At 39.2% G+C, this 16,386-nt stretch overlaps 1 protein-coding gene across 8 annotated transcripts in view; it reads left to right on the top strand.

The window, feature by feature from the left end:
• Window positions 1–16,386, top strand: part of LOC126267401 (condensin-2 complex subunit G2-like) — a 266,223-nt gene that overhangs the window by 104,459 nt on the left and 145,378 nt on the right. The gene's annotated exons all lie outside the window — the stretch shown is intronic.

Below are 16,386 nucleotides of genomic sequence, written 5' to 3'. Positions count from 1 at the left end.
TTAGTCTTGAAAATATACTTCGTTTGGTTGGCAACAAGTAGGTACACATGCCAAAGAGGGGGAAACACGTAATGGAGTTGCTATATTTACATTGTGAAAAGCAGTGTCCAGCGAAATAGTTATATCAAGTGGCAAAAGAACAATAGTACACCACAAAAAAGATGGAGAAACATGATGAACAATGTGAAGAACGTCAGAACACAAAGTTGTGCTTTTATGTCAGTAATAAAGTGGTAGTGCGACCTCCAGATCAGATGTGATGAAACGCAGATCAGCAAATCGTAAGTAAATCCCCCCCCCCCCCCCCCCCTTTTTTATTGTGACTTCAACTGTTTAATAATCTATAACTAACAAAACTGTGTTGTTATAGATCCCTCTGATGATGCCTTAGAACAACAGAAAGCCAAATGTGCATTTGGATAAATAAATTAAATGGCAGCAGGAAGAGGCAGTTTTATTTACAAAACAAGTAGTGTGTATTTTATTCTAGTAACAGAAGTAGTCGACAGTACTCGTTGTTAGTAGTCCATTATAACTTTATGATTTTGAACATTGTCATTTTGTATACAATCACAGTAATAAAATCATACCACTAATATAGTGGATGTCTATGGAAGTAGCACAGTATATATTACAATTCCGACTACTGTAAATAAATATTTATTGCTACTGATGAACTGGATGTATACAAACAATAGTACTATAGAGAACAGAGTTCACAGATCTATGTACTGACTTGGCAGAAAATCCTAAGAAATTTTGGTCTTATGTCAAAGCGGTAGGTGGATCAAAACAAAATGTCCAGACACTCTGTGACCAAAATGGTACTGAAACAGAGGATGACAGACTAAAAGCCGAAATACTAAATACTAAATGTCTTTTTCCAAAGCTGTTCACAGAGGAAGACTGCACTGTAGTTCCTTCTTTAGATTGTCGCACAGATGACAAAATGGTAGATATCGAAATAGACGACAGAGGGATAGAGAAACAATTAAAATTGCTCAAAAGAGGAAAGGCCGCTGGACCTGATGGGATACCAGTTCGATTTTACACAGAGTATGCGAAGGAACTTGCCCCCTTCTTTCAGCGGTGTACCGTAGGTCTCTAGAAGAGCGTAGCGTTCCAAAGGATTGGTAAAGGGCACAGGTCATCCCTGTTTTCAAGAAGGCACGTCGAACAGATGTGCAGAACTATAGACCTATATCTCTAACGTTGATCAGTTGAGTTTTGGAACACACATTATGTTCGAGTATAATGACTTTTTTGGAGACTAGAAATCTACTCTGTAGGAATCAGCATGGATTTCGAAAAAGATACAGTTCCCACAGTCGTTTAATGAACAAAGTAAGAGCATATGGACTATCAGACCAATTGTGTCATTGGATTGAAGACTTCCTACATAACAGAACACAACATGTCATTCTCAATGGAGAGAAGTCTTCCGAAGTAAGAGGGATTTCAGGTGTGCTGTAGGGGAGTGTCATAGGACCGTTGCTATTCACAATATACATACATGACCTTGTGGATGTCATCGGACGTTCACTGAGGCTTTTTGCAGATGATGCTGTGGTGTATCGAGAGGATGTAACAATGGAAAATTGTACTGAAATGCAGGAGGATCTGCAGCGAATTGACGCATGGTGCAGGGAATGGCAACTGAATCTCAGTGTAGACAAGTGTAATGTGCTGCGAATACATAGAAAGATAGATCCCTTATCATTTAGCTACAAAATAGCAGGTCAGCAACTGGAAGCAGTTAATTCCATAAATTATCTGGGAGTACGCATTAGGAGTGATTTAAAATGGAATGATCATATAAAGTTGATTGTTGGTCAAGCGGATGCCAGACTGAGATTCATTGGAAGAATCCTAAGGAAATGCAATCTGAAAACCAAGGAAGTAGGTTACAGTATGCTTGTTCGCCCACTGCTTGAATACTGCTCGGCAGTGTGGGATCCGTACCAGATAGGGTTGATAGAAGAGAGAGAGAAGATCCAACGGAGAGCAGCGCACTTCGTTACAGGATCATTTAGTAATCACGAAAGCGTTATGGAGATGATAGATAAACTCCAATGGAAGACTCTGCAGGAGAGACGCTCAGTAGCTCGGTATGGGCTTTTGTTAAAGTTTCGAGAACACACCTTCACCGAAGAGTCAAGCAGTATATTGCTCCCTTCTACGTATATCTCGTGAAGAGACCATGAGGATAAAATCAGAGAGATTAGAGCCCACACAGAAGCATACCGACAATCCTTCTTTCCATGAACAATACGAGACTGGAATAGAAGGGAGGTACTCAAGGTACCCTCTGCCACACATCGTCAGGTGGCTTGCAGAGTATGGGTGTAGCTGTAGCTGTAGATGTAGATGTAGATCTATAAGTGGTATAACCATCTTTTAATCAATAACTGCTTATATTGTCCCTTAAAAAATTTCCATAGAAGTTGCTTTATGGATGTGGCATCCTACTAAAGAAATGTCTATCAAAACAAGTGGACTGAGGTCTGTATTTCTTTTAGTGTTCAGTATCAAGTAATAAATGTATTCAGTTAATCCATTATAATAATGATTGTCTGTTTTCATGATGTTATTGTTTTACATTCTCTTTCAGAAAATAAGTGACTGAAGAACATGCAAGGGGAAGACAGTTATTAAATTTAGTTATGTTCGAAATTATTGTTTGTGCTGTGTTCCAGTCTCAAAGTAGCATCTCCATATAGACTACTGACACTCCATCCAAAACCTCAGTTCCTTGTTGCAAAGGAGTGGATTCACCAATAGCAGCCAACTGTAAGGCTTGGCAGTTTGAAAAGTTTGTTCCCCCTCTTTGGCAGTGCCCATTAGCAGATGCATGTCCCACCTCACTAACCTTCTGATCTCTCTCTCTCTCTCTCTCTCTCTCTCTCTCTCTCTCTGTGTGTGTGTGTGTGTGTGTGTGTGTGTGTGTGTGTGTGTGTGTGTGTGATGAGGTGCATACTATAGTTGAGTGACAAGATTTGTTAATGAATTATGTAGGGGCAGTGTTACCTGTTGGAGATAAATTTTAGTTTGCATACACACATACACTGAATTTTGCACTATTGTGGGAAAGTCTGGTAGAAGAGAAGAGAACTTGCTAGCTTGTGGTTAGTTGCTCAGAGGGAGGCGGCTAGTTTTCTGGCTAGGAATGCAGGAGGGAGGGGTGAAAGGTGTATGGGCTGGCACGATTGTAATGGCCAGTGGAAAGTAGCACATACTGATGGCGACTTGGGGACATGTATTGGGCGTGGGTGACGGGATGAAGGAAGGGTGAATTGTCGGTTGGAGGGTGCAGGGACAGTGGCTTACATGAGATTGATTCCAGGACAATTACAGGAGCAGAGGATGTGTTGTAAGGATAACTACCATTCGCGTAGTTCAGAGAAGCTGGTGGTGGAGGGAATAATCCAGAGGGCTCAGGTTTTGAAGCAGTCTTTGTAATTGACCATGTTGTGCTCAGCTGTATGTTGTGCCACTGGCTGGTCAACTTAGTTCTTGACCACAGTTTGCAGGGTGTATACGACCTGGGACAACCGGGAGATCTGGGAAAAACCCGGGAATTTTTTCATCCAGGAGAAAAGCGGGAAAAACCCGGGAATTTGTTTAAATTCAGAGAATTTTTCATTGTTTTAGTTTTCAGTTAAATTTTTGTTGTTTTGACTGTTAAGAACTGATATTCTAACAAAGGATATTTCTGTATCCCGCTTCTGCAGAATAATACTTCAATAATAAAACATGTTGTTGTTGTCTTCAGTCCTGAGACTGGTTTGATGCAGCTCTCCATGCCACTTTATGCTGTGCAAGCCTCTTCATCTCCCAGTACTTACTGCAACCTACATCCTGCTGAATCTGCTTAGTGCATTTATCTCTTGGTCTCCCTCTACGATTATTACCCTCCAAGTTGCCCTCCAATACTAAATTGGTGCTCCCTTGATGCCTCAGAATATGTCCTACCAATCAATCCCTTCTTCTAGTCAGGTTGTGCCACAAACTTCTCTTCTCCCTAATCCTATTCAATACCTCCTCATTAGTTATGTGATCTACCCATCTAATCATCAGCATTCTTCTGTAGCAGCACATTTCAAAAGCTTCTATTCTCTTCTTGTCCAAACTATTTATCGTCAATGTTTCATTTCCATACATGGCAACACTCCATACAAATTCTTTCAGAAATGACTTTCTGACACTTAAATCTATACTCGATGTTAACAAATTTCTCTTCTTCAGATACGCTTTCCTTGCCATTGCCAGTCTACATTTTATATCCTCTCTACTTTGACCATCATCAGTTATTTTGCTCCCCAAATAGCAAAACTCCTTTACTACTTTAAGTGTCTCATTTCCTAATCTAATTCCCTCAGCATCACCCGATTTAATTTGACTACATTCCATTATCCTCATTTTGCTTTTGTTGATGTTCATCTTATATCCTCCTTTCAAGACACTGTCCATTCCGTTCAACTGCTCTTCCAAGTCCTTTGGCGTCTCTGACAGAATTACAGTGTCATCGGCGAACCTCAAAGTTTTTACTTCTTCTCCATGAATTTTAATACCTACTCCAAATTTTTCTTTTTTTTCCTTTACTGCTTGCTCAATATACAGATTGAATAACATCGGAGAGAGGCTACAACGCTGTCTCACTCCTTTCCCAACCACTGCTTCCCTTTCATGCCCCTTGACTCTTATGACTGCCATCTGGTTTCTGTACAAATTGTAAATAGCCTATTGCTCCCTGTATTTTACCCCTGCCACCTTCAGAATTTGAAAGAGAGTATTCCAGTCAACATTGTCAAAAGCTTTCTCTAAGTCTAGAAATGCTAGAAATGTAGGTTTGCCTTTTCTTAATCTTTCTTCTAAGATAAGTCGTAAGGTCAGTATTGCCTCACGTGTTCCAACATTTCTACGGAATCCAAACTGATCCTCCCCGAGGTCTGCATCTACCAGTTTTTCCATTCGTCTGTAAAGAATTCGCGTTAGTATTTTGCAGCTGTGACTTATTAAACTGATAGTTCGGTAATTTTCACATCTGTCAGCACCTGCTTTCTTTGGGATCGGAATTATTATATTCTTCTTGAAGTCTGAGGGTATTTCGCCTTTCTCATACATCTTGCTCACCAGATGGTAGAGTTTTGTCAGGACAGGCTCTCCCAAGGCCGTCAGTAGCTCTAATGAAATGTTGTATACTCCGGGGGCCTTGTTTTGACTCAGGTCTTTCAGTGCTCTGTCAAACTCTTCACGCAGTATCTTATCTCCCATTTCGTCTTCATCTACATCCTCTTCCATTTCCATAATATTGTCCTCAAGTACATCGCCCTTGTATAAACCTTCTATATACTCCTTCCATCTTTCTGCCTTCCCTTCTTTGCTTAGAACTGGGTTGCCATCTGAGCTCTTGATATTTATACACGTGGTTCTCTTCTCTCCAAAGGTCTCTTTAATTTTCCTGTAGGCAGTATCTCTCTTACCCCTAGTGAGATAAGCTTCTACATCCTTACATTTGTCCTCTAGCCATCCCTGCTTAGCCATTTTGCACTTCCTGTTAATCTCATTTTTGAGACGTTTATACTCCTTTTTGCCTGCTTCATTTACTGCATTTTTATATTTTCTCCTTTCATCAATTAAATTCAATATTTCTTCTGTTACCCAAGGATTTCTAGCAGCCCTCATCTTTTTACCTACTTGATCCTTTGCTGCCTTCACTACTTCGTCCCTCAGAGCTACCCATTCTTCTTCTACTGTGTTTCTTTCCCCCATTCCTGTCAATTGTTCCCTTATGCTCTCCTTGAAACTCTGTAAAACCTCTGGTTCATTCATCTTATCCAGATCCCATGTCCTTAAATTCCCACCTTTTTGCAGTTTCTTCAGTTTTAACCTACAGGTCATAACCAATAGATTGTGGTCAGAGTCCACATCTGCTCCTGGAAATGTCCTACAATTTAAAACCTGGTTCCTAAATCTCAGTCTTACAATTATATAATCTATTTGATACCTTTTAGTATCTCCAGGATTCTTCCATGTATACAACCTTCTTTTATGATTCTTGAACCAAGTGTTAGCTATGATTAAGTTATGCTCTGTGCAAAATTCTACCAGACGGCTTCCTCTTTCATTTCTTAGCCCCAATCCATAATCACCTACTATGTTTCCTTCTCTCCCTTTTCCTACTGACGAATTCCAGTCACCCATGACTATTAAATTTTCATCTCCCTTCACTACCTGAATAATTTCTTTTATCTCATCATACATTTCATCAATTTCTTCATCATCTGCAGAGCTAGTTGGCATATAAACTTGTACTACTGTAGTAGGCATGGGCTTTGTGTCTATCTTGGCCACAATAATGCGTTACTATGCTGTTTGTAATAGCTTACCCGCACTCCTATTTTTTTTTATTCATTATTAAACCTACTCCTGCATTACCCCTATTTGATTTTGTATTTATAACCCTGTATTCACCTGACCAAAAGTCGTGTTCCTCCTGCCACCGAACTTCACTAATTCCCACTATATCTAACTTTAACCTATCCATTTCCCTTTTTAAATTTTCTAACCTACCTGCCCGATTAAGGGATCTGACATTCCACACTCCGATCCGTAGAACGCCAGTTTTCTTTCTCCTGATAACGACATCCTCCTGAGTAGTCCCCGCCCGGAGATCCGAATGGGGGACTATTTTACCTCCGGAATATTTTACCCAAGAGGACGCCATCATCATTTAATCATACAGTAAAGCTGCATGTCCTCGGGAAAAATTACGGCTGTAGTTTGCCCTTGCTTTCAGCCGTTCGCAGTACCAGCAGAGCAAGGCCGTTTTGGTTAATGTTGCAAGGCCAGATCAGTCAATCATCCAGACTGTTGCCCCTGCAACTACTGAAAAGGCTGCTGCCCCTCTTCAGGAACCACATGTTTGTCTGGCCTCTCAACAGATACCCCTCCGTTGTGGTTGCACCTACGGTACGGCCATCTGTATCGCTGAGGCAAGCAAGCCTCCCCACCAACGGCAAGGTCCATCGTTCATGGGGGGATAATAAAACATAAATGAGAGAAAAAAAAAGGAAATGTGCCGTATACAAGAACAACACACAGAGCTCATGCAAGTGTCTGCCAACAGCAAAATGTGTCAAAGGCCTTATGAAGACTATGCAATGTTTCATAAAAACAAATTGCCTCCGATGAGCGTGAAGTCACAACTGTTTATATTAGATTTGTTTTAGCAGTTATGAGAGGGCTCTTGCGCATGCGCAGTTGAGTTATGTTTGAGTTGTAGATTCTCTCACTTCTGGCTACAGGAATGTGGCTGTTGTCCGTGCAAGCAGTTGCAGCAAGCAGCTAAATGCTACCAGGAAAAGAGGGCGCCAAATTCATATTATTGAGGAAAAAAACTTGTTTCACAAAGCACCTAGCATCCTGCGCAAGTTTGTCTACCGGTTATTCATATGATTTTGAAACGCTTCCCTGTTTGTTTTTGAACATTTTTGAACACTTTGAAGTTGCTTTCTAAATGAATCATAAGTTGATTTTTGAATGCGTGCATAGGATATGTGATGTGTCTGTCAGGAGAATCCTCGTCGCATCTAGAAATAAAGTTTCCGCAGCCCTCTCATAACTGCTAAAACAAATCTAATATAAACAGTTGTGACTTCACGCTCATCGGAGGCAATTTGTTTTTATGAAACATTGCATAGTCTTCATAAGGCCTTTGACACATTTTGCTGTTGGCAGACACTTGCATGAGCTCTAAATGAATCATAAGTTGATTTTTGAATGCGTGCATAGGATATGTGATGTGTCTGTCAGGAGAATCCTCGTCGCATCTAGAAATAAAGTTTCCGCAGACAAAAGGAGATGGGGCTGTATGAGCTGAGCAGAATAAAGCCAAGTGGATGAGTGCCAATCACTGTCTGGTTATGTGGTTGATTGGGTTTGTGAATGATCAGCGATGTTATAATTACTAACGAAATCCATAGATTCAGACTACCAGAATGGAAATAAATGACTGACAGGAATAATAGGCGGTGTATCCAAGAAAATGAAATGTTGACAGAAAATTTTTGGCCAGATCACTACACTAGTAAGGACTAATTGTACAGCCCCTGGCTAGCAGCTGCTTTAGTTTTATTCGGGAAGTAATGCAGAAAACATGTTGTACAAACACGTAAATATGCTTAACCGGAAAATAATCACAGGATAACTAAACCTGTGATTCTGGCAGGGTTAGTGAAGTTAATCGGCAGACAAATTTTGACAGTGCAGGAATAGCTACAGAATTGGTGATGACAAGATTTTGTTAGAATGAGAAAGGAGAAGAAACGAGGACATCACACAAATTATGGAAGAATAAAACTATTCCAAATTTATATAAAAAATTCGTAATACTACTTTTCGATCTCATGCTTGAGAAACTGGTGCATTTGAATGAAATGTGAAACTATTTCCTAACATAAAGCTTTTTGCTTGTAGTAGGCCTAATAGGCATTTTATATTGGTACTTCGTGAATTATATTCTGTGTTACAAAAATGGCCATTTGTGCCAAATCAGTCTCGTTTATTTGGTGTGATTTTACAAAACTACTGCAATATTAGAAAGGCCTATTTTGTTTTATGTCACAGACAGTAACAAAATAGATGTAATCAGATCGAGAAACCACACCAGTCTTGGGTAAAATTTGTGTTAACAGCTTTTTCAGTATTAGATAATGACATTTTGATTTTTCATATAGCAAAATGTTTGACAAACTTTGATGAGGTAATAGATTCTTTCGCAGAAAGGAAAGCACGGCATGTAAAGCTGTAGCAAGATTAGAGAGAAGGAAATGCTAGGAGCTAAGGATTGAGGCAATGTGTAATTTCATGTTTATCTCTTGTCTTTATTGGTTTTATGTATCCTATATTTAATTTTATGTCACACAAAACATCAAGTTATTAGCTAATAGGCAACAAAGAGTGCAAATTTTCTGAAGAGTTCTTGTTCTCCCAATTACAAATAATCCTATCTGCTATTAATTGCAACTTTTTATTTATATAAAATAGGGGCAGGCTGTCAAACTGGGTGACTGGGAGCAGGAGAGGCACCACAGGACATTTCAATTTCTGCTGTCCTGAATATAGTTTGATGGCTCCCTTTGCAAAATATACACATTTCAATTCCACAGAGCGAAATACAGTGACGTGCAGTAGAAGAATGCTTTATGAAGAGGCGTGGCACTGCACTTTGGCACACTTAAGACCAAATAATATGTCTTACATTTCCTCGAACACACATGTTTATGTTTCAGATTTTTCAGAAAGATGTGTGCTACAAGATGAACATATTCCTGAAAATTCGTTTCCCCCCCAAGTATTGACCCGGTCCGCAAATATCGTAGATCAAGGGCTGATGCGCAGAGCAGTCTGAGTTATAGTGGGTAGTTTCCATGTGACCCGTATTTACATTTAGTGATTTTGCTGTTTCCCCTTCACTCTCACGTCAAATGAAAACAAAACGGATATCTGTGGCCGGGAGCTATCATGTGAATTAAAATACGTTCACATAATTACGGAAGGCTAAAATATGTCATTAGTTTCAGATTTGATTTTATTTCCACCTTTCTGACAGTCAAGCATTTACCACCCTGCGGAACAATGAATTTAATTTTGTCTGTTTGCTAAAGAAATTTGACTTGTATTAACTTTTTCTGCAGAGGCAATCAATGTATTTGAAACAAAATGTCTAGTTCCACAGTACTGGCTAGTTTCAGCTATTCGCTGTGTTTGAAGTGCACGTTTTCATCTTCTAGCACGTATGGCATTATGCCATAATAAAGAACCAAACATGATATAATACAGTGCTGATGCTCCAAGAAAATTTACATCCCGAAAACCACACTAAAAAGCTTAATAGCAGGTTGAGGTCTACTTCATTGGGAATCTGGACATAAGAATGTGCACTTTAAGTATGCACTTTAAATGTGCACATTTTAGTATGTTTCACAAAATTTCGATGCTCTTGGAGTATCCTCTGATGTGTTGTTTCTTTTATGACATAATGTATGATCTTTCAGTGTTTTACACATATGTACATATGGGCTTCCTACATCATGATAGCTGTGCAAGTGCTGTGTTGCCTGTTATCTACGCTCTCTGGCAACTGCTGAAACAAACCTATTTCTAACAGGTCGTGGGAAAATATTGTGAATGATGGTTTGAAAATCGTTACTTTCAAAGTAAATATCCTTTTACTTAAGTTGAACTATGTGCAAGAATGTACCATGAATTTATTAAATCGCAGAGCATTTGACTCTCACTTAAAAATCAAATCTTTGATGATGAGCCATTTAGTAGAATTTTGAACCCTGAAGATCAGACATTTATGTGTTTACTAAAAATTTTACTGGCACATTTGTGTGATACAGCTTAAAATATATGCGAAAGCTTAGCTTCTCTTACAGCTTATTAACCTTAGAGACACAATATTATATGTGAAAGCTTTGCTTTTCTTGTAGCAATACTATGTATATTAATTTAAACTATTAACTTTTCCTGTTTGTGTGTTCGTGCTACTTAACAGTGATGTTGCTGTTGACTGACTGCATCACATGTCCTATGCTCTGAATATTCGCTGTCATCGGCTGGTAAGATCAAGTGGCATGATCTATGACTGGCTTACAGAAGCACATTTCAATCTCGATTTCAATGATTCGGAAAGTAACATGCGGTGTTTGGTGGAATTCCAATGTATACTTTTGTAGTATGAAAATATGCAGTGTACACGTTGCTGCACATCAAAGATATTTCCAAAACGTGTCTTTTTTTTCCCCCTGAGTTTCATTTTCTAAAGTGCCGGGAAATTCTACGCCTACGTATAAAACCATAACCATTCAAAGGGTTGATAAGGGAAAATATACTGTTACTTAACACAGAAAAAGCATGTTTTCACCTGGGAGAAAGTGTATTTTTAACTAAGAAATCTGGGAATTTTTTTTCCTTGTCCATGTATACACCCTGGTTTATCAATGGACATTCATTCTAGTGGACAGTTGGGAGGTAGTCATACCACCATAAAAAGCTGTGCAGTATTTGCAGCGGAGTTGGTATTTGACATGGCTGCTTACACAGGTGACACAGCCTCTGATGGAGTAGGATGCCTGTGGCAGGACTGGAGTAGGAAATGCTGGTGGGTGCATTGGACAGGTTTTGCACCTTGATCTGCCACAGGGATATGATCCCTGTGGCTAAGTGTTAGGGTTGGAGTGGGAGTGGCATAAGACGGACTAGGATGTCTTTGTGTGGATTGGGTGGCCAATGAACACCACTTTAGGAGGGATGGGAAGGATCTTGTGTATGGTATCCCTGATTTCCATGCAGGATGAGAAATAATAAAAGCACTGGGGTAGGATAGGGTTCAGTTGTTCCAGTGTAGGATGATAGTGGGTGACAAGGGTGCATTCCTTTTTAGCTGTTTCTTGGGGAATGGTGGGAGGATTAGGGGTGTATGAGGATATAGCATGGGAAATCAGTTTCTGGACTGGGTTAGGAGGATATTGCCTATTAGTGAAGACCTTTGTGAGGCCTTCAGTACACTGGTTACGGTAGTTCTTGTCACAGCATATACATTGTCCACACGTGACTAGGTTGTACGGGAGGGATTTTTCGTTGTGGAAGGGATGGCAGCTGTTGAAGCTATGTATTTAAGTTCTAGCTATGTATTTAAGTTCTTCAGTATACTAATGCTGGTTTCTCAATGACTTTTAGTATAGATTTTAAAAAGTTTTCTCAAAATCTGTGAATGTTAGTCTTTGCTCATTCTTAATGGCATTTGTAAGGGTACAAATCCTTAGTGTCAGCCTAGAATACGTATGAGAAGACACACATTTGGTTCTTGGCCCTCACCATCTGAATATCATTACATATGATGCACTGTGTGTAGAAAGGAATACAGTGACACAGTAGCATATGTGCAATTATGTACTGAAAGTGACTGTGAGTTCGACCTGGTGCAGAAACATTCACTAGTGTGTCACATTGAGTTTGTACGAGTTGACTGGAGTTACAGATAAAGTTACGCAGAATGTTTCATAATAAACAGTGAACACTGACACGGGTAAATACAATAATAAAAAAAGTAAAAGTGTTTCACCTAACACGGGTTTCCATATTAGTTGTTTGTGAGATTATTGCAAATATGTGTGGTTGCACTGACTTAAGTATGAAGTATTGAGTTAGTTAGTACAGTTATGTTTGAAATATGAACTCAAGTCTCCATCCTAGTTGGGCTCAAATTTCAACCCTGATCTATGTTTGGGGAATGTGGTAGGTGCATGAAAGAGCACTGGTACATATTGCTGGGGATGTTAACACGACACCTAAAACATCAGTATGGTCAAAGACAGGTAAGTTGAGTGCGGCCTGTAGCTTGGCCCCAAAATTACCTGACCTTGATCTTTTTCTGATCTCATCCCAAAAGTGAACTGTACACAACTCCAGTTGAAGAATTGGTGCCGCAGATTGTACAGTATTGTCTAGATACATGATATGGAGAGTTGGTGACAACATGAGAGCCAAATCTAACTAGTATGCTCTTCTTGGCAATTTTCTTTTAAAACCTTGTATCCATTATGTGGACAGCCATGATTGTTGATGGCTCTGTAGAGTGGCACCTGGCAGAGTAGCCAGGCCCTCCCTTACTCCTGTTGAGGTGTGGTTGTTAAAACCACAAATAGTGGTAACAGTATGCAATTTACATCAACACAGCTACTAGCTAATCTGATAGTTAGTACCAGTGAGGGTGATGGGGCAAGAAATTTGAGGCTATCTGTTGATGTCACAATACAATCAATGTATAAAAGTAATTCGAGAAGCGCTATTCAAGGAACCATGTGAAACTCCTTGAACTGGCAATTTCGATATTAATTGTGCTTGCTCTTACAATAAATAAATATGACTTTCATATTAATACTAGTGGAAGTTATTGAGAAATATTATATTTGTATTGAGAAATATTATATTTGTGGGAGTGAGGGAAAACAAGGGAGGAGGTTTGAGGTTCAGATCAGTATGAGGAATATGATAGCTGGATAAAATTCAGCTGCACAGTGTTGTCAATTGGATCTTAAAAGCCTAAGAATGTTATGAGGTTTAAGTAAACTTTGAGTTTAGCACATTTTCCCATTTGGTGAATATCTTTTGCATTATGGGGAGGAGGTTGCTAGACGTACAGTTTTTTTGTCTACTGTGAAGCATGTGATCATACTGTGAGAGATTTCAGGAACTGTCTGTAATTTTCTATAAAATTAATCGTCAATGAAGGTACATCAGGGGGAAAAAAATTGAATAGTCACACATTTTTGTACAGTGGTAGACACAAGTGCAATGAGCAATGTACTAAAAATTCTCTCTGGTAAGGTGTGAGTGTGGGGCTGAGAGGGCAATTAGACATCGCTTTTTGTGTTTTTCTGTAATAACTAAAAAAATTGCAGCTTCTACTGAAAATGTTTCCCATACAAAATTACTACATTAAATTTCCTATGAAAAGAGCCCTATTCTTTTTTCTCGTGGACTTATGGTTTCCATGTTGCAGGGGATGGGTAAACGACAGATTATTAAAAAGAGCTCGACAGTCTGGAATAAGAATGAATATATTCACAGTTTTTATTTTTCCAGTCAATCTCAGTATTATTCAATTGGGGCTTTTGCTTTAGTACTGATGAGTTACTCTAACTTGGATCAGCGGTACAAATAATGTGCACAAACACCCATGCAGGTAATTTCTCTCACAGATTTACTGTGGTACCCACTCCACTTTGAAGATGTTATATCCCTCAATATAACTCACCATGTGAAAAATAAACAATAAAAGAACACAATACATACACTCTCCTATAAAATAGTCTGTCATATTGTTTTATTGTTTATGAATATCATTTGTCAGATAGGTAAATGTAGCATTATACATCAATCATCTGAAGTGATATTTAACACCACAAAATTTTTGGTAACTAATTTTGCAGGCTTATTTTGTTTTACTTTTGCTGCAGTCCTAAGCATTTGTGTTTAAACACTATCATCTTCGAGTGTCTACACTTTCCTCGTAATTACAATGGCATTATACATCTCATCTGGTGTTACTTCTGTAATGTCGTGCATTAATAATTAACTATTTATGTTTGTGATTGTTCTCATTAACTGTATGTACAATTAAAGAAATGTTGGATGGTTGTACTCTTCACTGATAGCTACTGTGGCATCTAGTGTGAATTAAATATGGAATATGTTCAACATTAATTTCTGCTTTATTTTCTTCATATTCTTATTGTCTTCAGTCATTTATCTTACCAAATGTACATTGTATGCCCTGTGGATGTCTCTTCTGAATAGTTGTGTGTAATTCAACATGGTCTATCACCCAAATTTCAACCCTATTGTTATAAAATATTTTCTCCGATTTTGTTCTGATAGCCATTGTGTTGTGTAGTTCAACTTCCAACTCTGCTAACCTGTCTTTGCAGCTAAAAATTCTGCAGTTTATTGACATTAAATAAAAAGCAGTAAAGCTACTTATTTTCAGCAGTCAGTGGCATAATGTTGTGATTTTGCTCCAACAACACCAAAGTTTCAAGCTAACATCTTACTTATAATAAGAGTGGCTAAAATGTAAGATGTTTGTATCTTCAGCTTGTTCACATCATTTTCTGTATTTCTGTAAAACATTGAAGTAGAATGCGGTCATCCATATCACACATACAGTTCATGTTTTTCAGCAAAGAGGTCCAATCTGGTTCAGAGCTTTTCATTGGATGCCCTGTGCCACTGTCCCTTTGGTTGCTTTGAACTTGACACTGTGACTCATTGACAACATCTGCTCAATACTACCTGCCATCATAGCCCCTCTTAAAATTGAGCGTAATTCTTGTATTCTCTGATGGCCAGGTGATGGCAGATGTAGTTTGGATGCTCCATGATGATGAGAGGGGAGGGCCATTTTCAGAGATACTTTGAGCAGAAATATACACTGTATAAATATCCAGTGTGTACAACCTGTCTGGCATGATTTTATATGCTGCCTTACAGCTGCTGCTGTGAGATATTTAATTCTGGTGTATGAATGTGTGTACCTTCTTGATGCTGTAAATGTTCTATTTAGTAAATTACATGATAATACTTTTCTAATCCACCCTCCCCTCTCCCCGAATGCACCTACCGGTCCAGTATATTGTCTCTGCTGTGTCCCTGCATACTTTTGCATGCTGCATTCACATATCTTACCCACCTGTGACTTGCTTACCTCCAGAATTCCCATCTCACATCGCTTCTGTACTACCACTACTTACCCCAGCCGAGATCACTGCTCACTGTTTTCCGTGTGCCACTTAATGCGTTGTCCATGTGGTGAGTAGAAATCTATCTATTTCATATTGTTGTTACAATATCAAATACTATGCAGATATGATATAGGAATGCTGTGTGTATGGGCTTTGTGATGGTGCAGTTCCTGAGCTGGGGACTGGTAAGTGCCACCAATTCTCAGTCATCATAAGCTTTAGGCATGCTTCAGTGATCATCAAACGGTGTGGCAATGGAAATTTGAGTCTCACAGGGAATGGAGATCTTGGCTTGAACAATGGGCAGCCTATGGGAAACCTGTTGCCACTCAGTTGTATAAGACTTACCAAGGTATGTGGGGCTCTTTCTAGATGGATTTTTATTTCTTTAGCTGATTGTGGGACCAAAGTAGAACTGTCAAAATTCTCTCCTCTTCCTCCCAACAGAATGGGTGGACTGCTGGTAGATACCAACACCCAGTTGCTTGAGAGGCCTCGTGTGACAGGCTCTGGATTTGTTCAGGGTCGTTTGGTGTTTAGTAATAGAACACAGCTGCAGAACAGAATGTTTTTTTGGTAAAAGATTAAAGGAAAGTTTTGAGAAGGTTTCATGTTTTTACATTCAGAAGCGTTTACAAGGCATAGCAGGTATCTTAAAACTTGTCAGTCAGTTGTGCGATGGCACGATGTTGGTTGAAACCTCTGGTTTTCAACAAGTAACAAACCTGCTGAAAACAAAAAGCTTTGCAGAATAATCCATTGAAACTGAGCTCCACACCACATTTAACTACAGCAAACGTGATGTGGTGTGCAGGAACTTGGTGGATATCTCGAAAGATGACCTGAAAGTTGCGTGGGTCCAAGGAGGCATTTTAGACTGGCTGAATATCATGAAAATGGTGGAAGGTAATCTGATCAAATACAACTTGTTCATCAGCACGAAACTCCCAGAGCCTGTCAAGGCTGGTTTTCTGCACCCAAAAATGTGACCCTAAGTCCCCAAGCCATTGCATTGTTTTAAATGCCAGCATTTTGAGTACACAACTCTAGGATGTAAGGGAGAAGCCACTTG

The sequence above is a fragment of the Schistocerca gregaria genome, chromosome 4 (genome assembly GCF_023897955.1).
Source record: "Schistocerca gregaria isolate iqSchGreg1 chromosome 4, iqSchGreg1.2, whole genome shotgun sequence".
Taxonomy (NCBI): Eukaryota; Metazoa; Arthropoda; class Insecta; order Orthoptera; family Acrididae; genus Schistocerca; species Schistocerca gregaria.
Note: the sequence above shows the minus strand (reverse complement) of the source record. Positions and strands in the feature narration are given on the sequence as shown.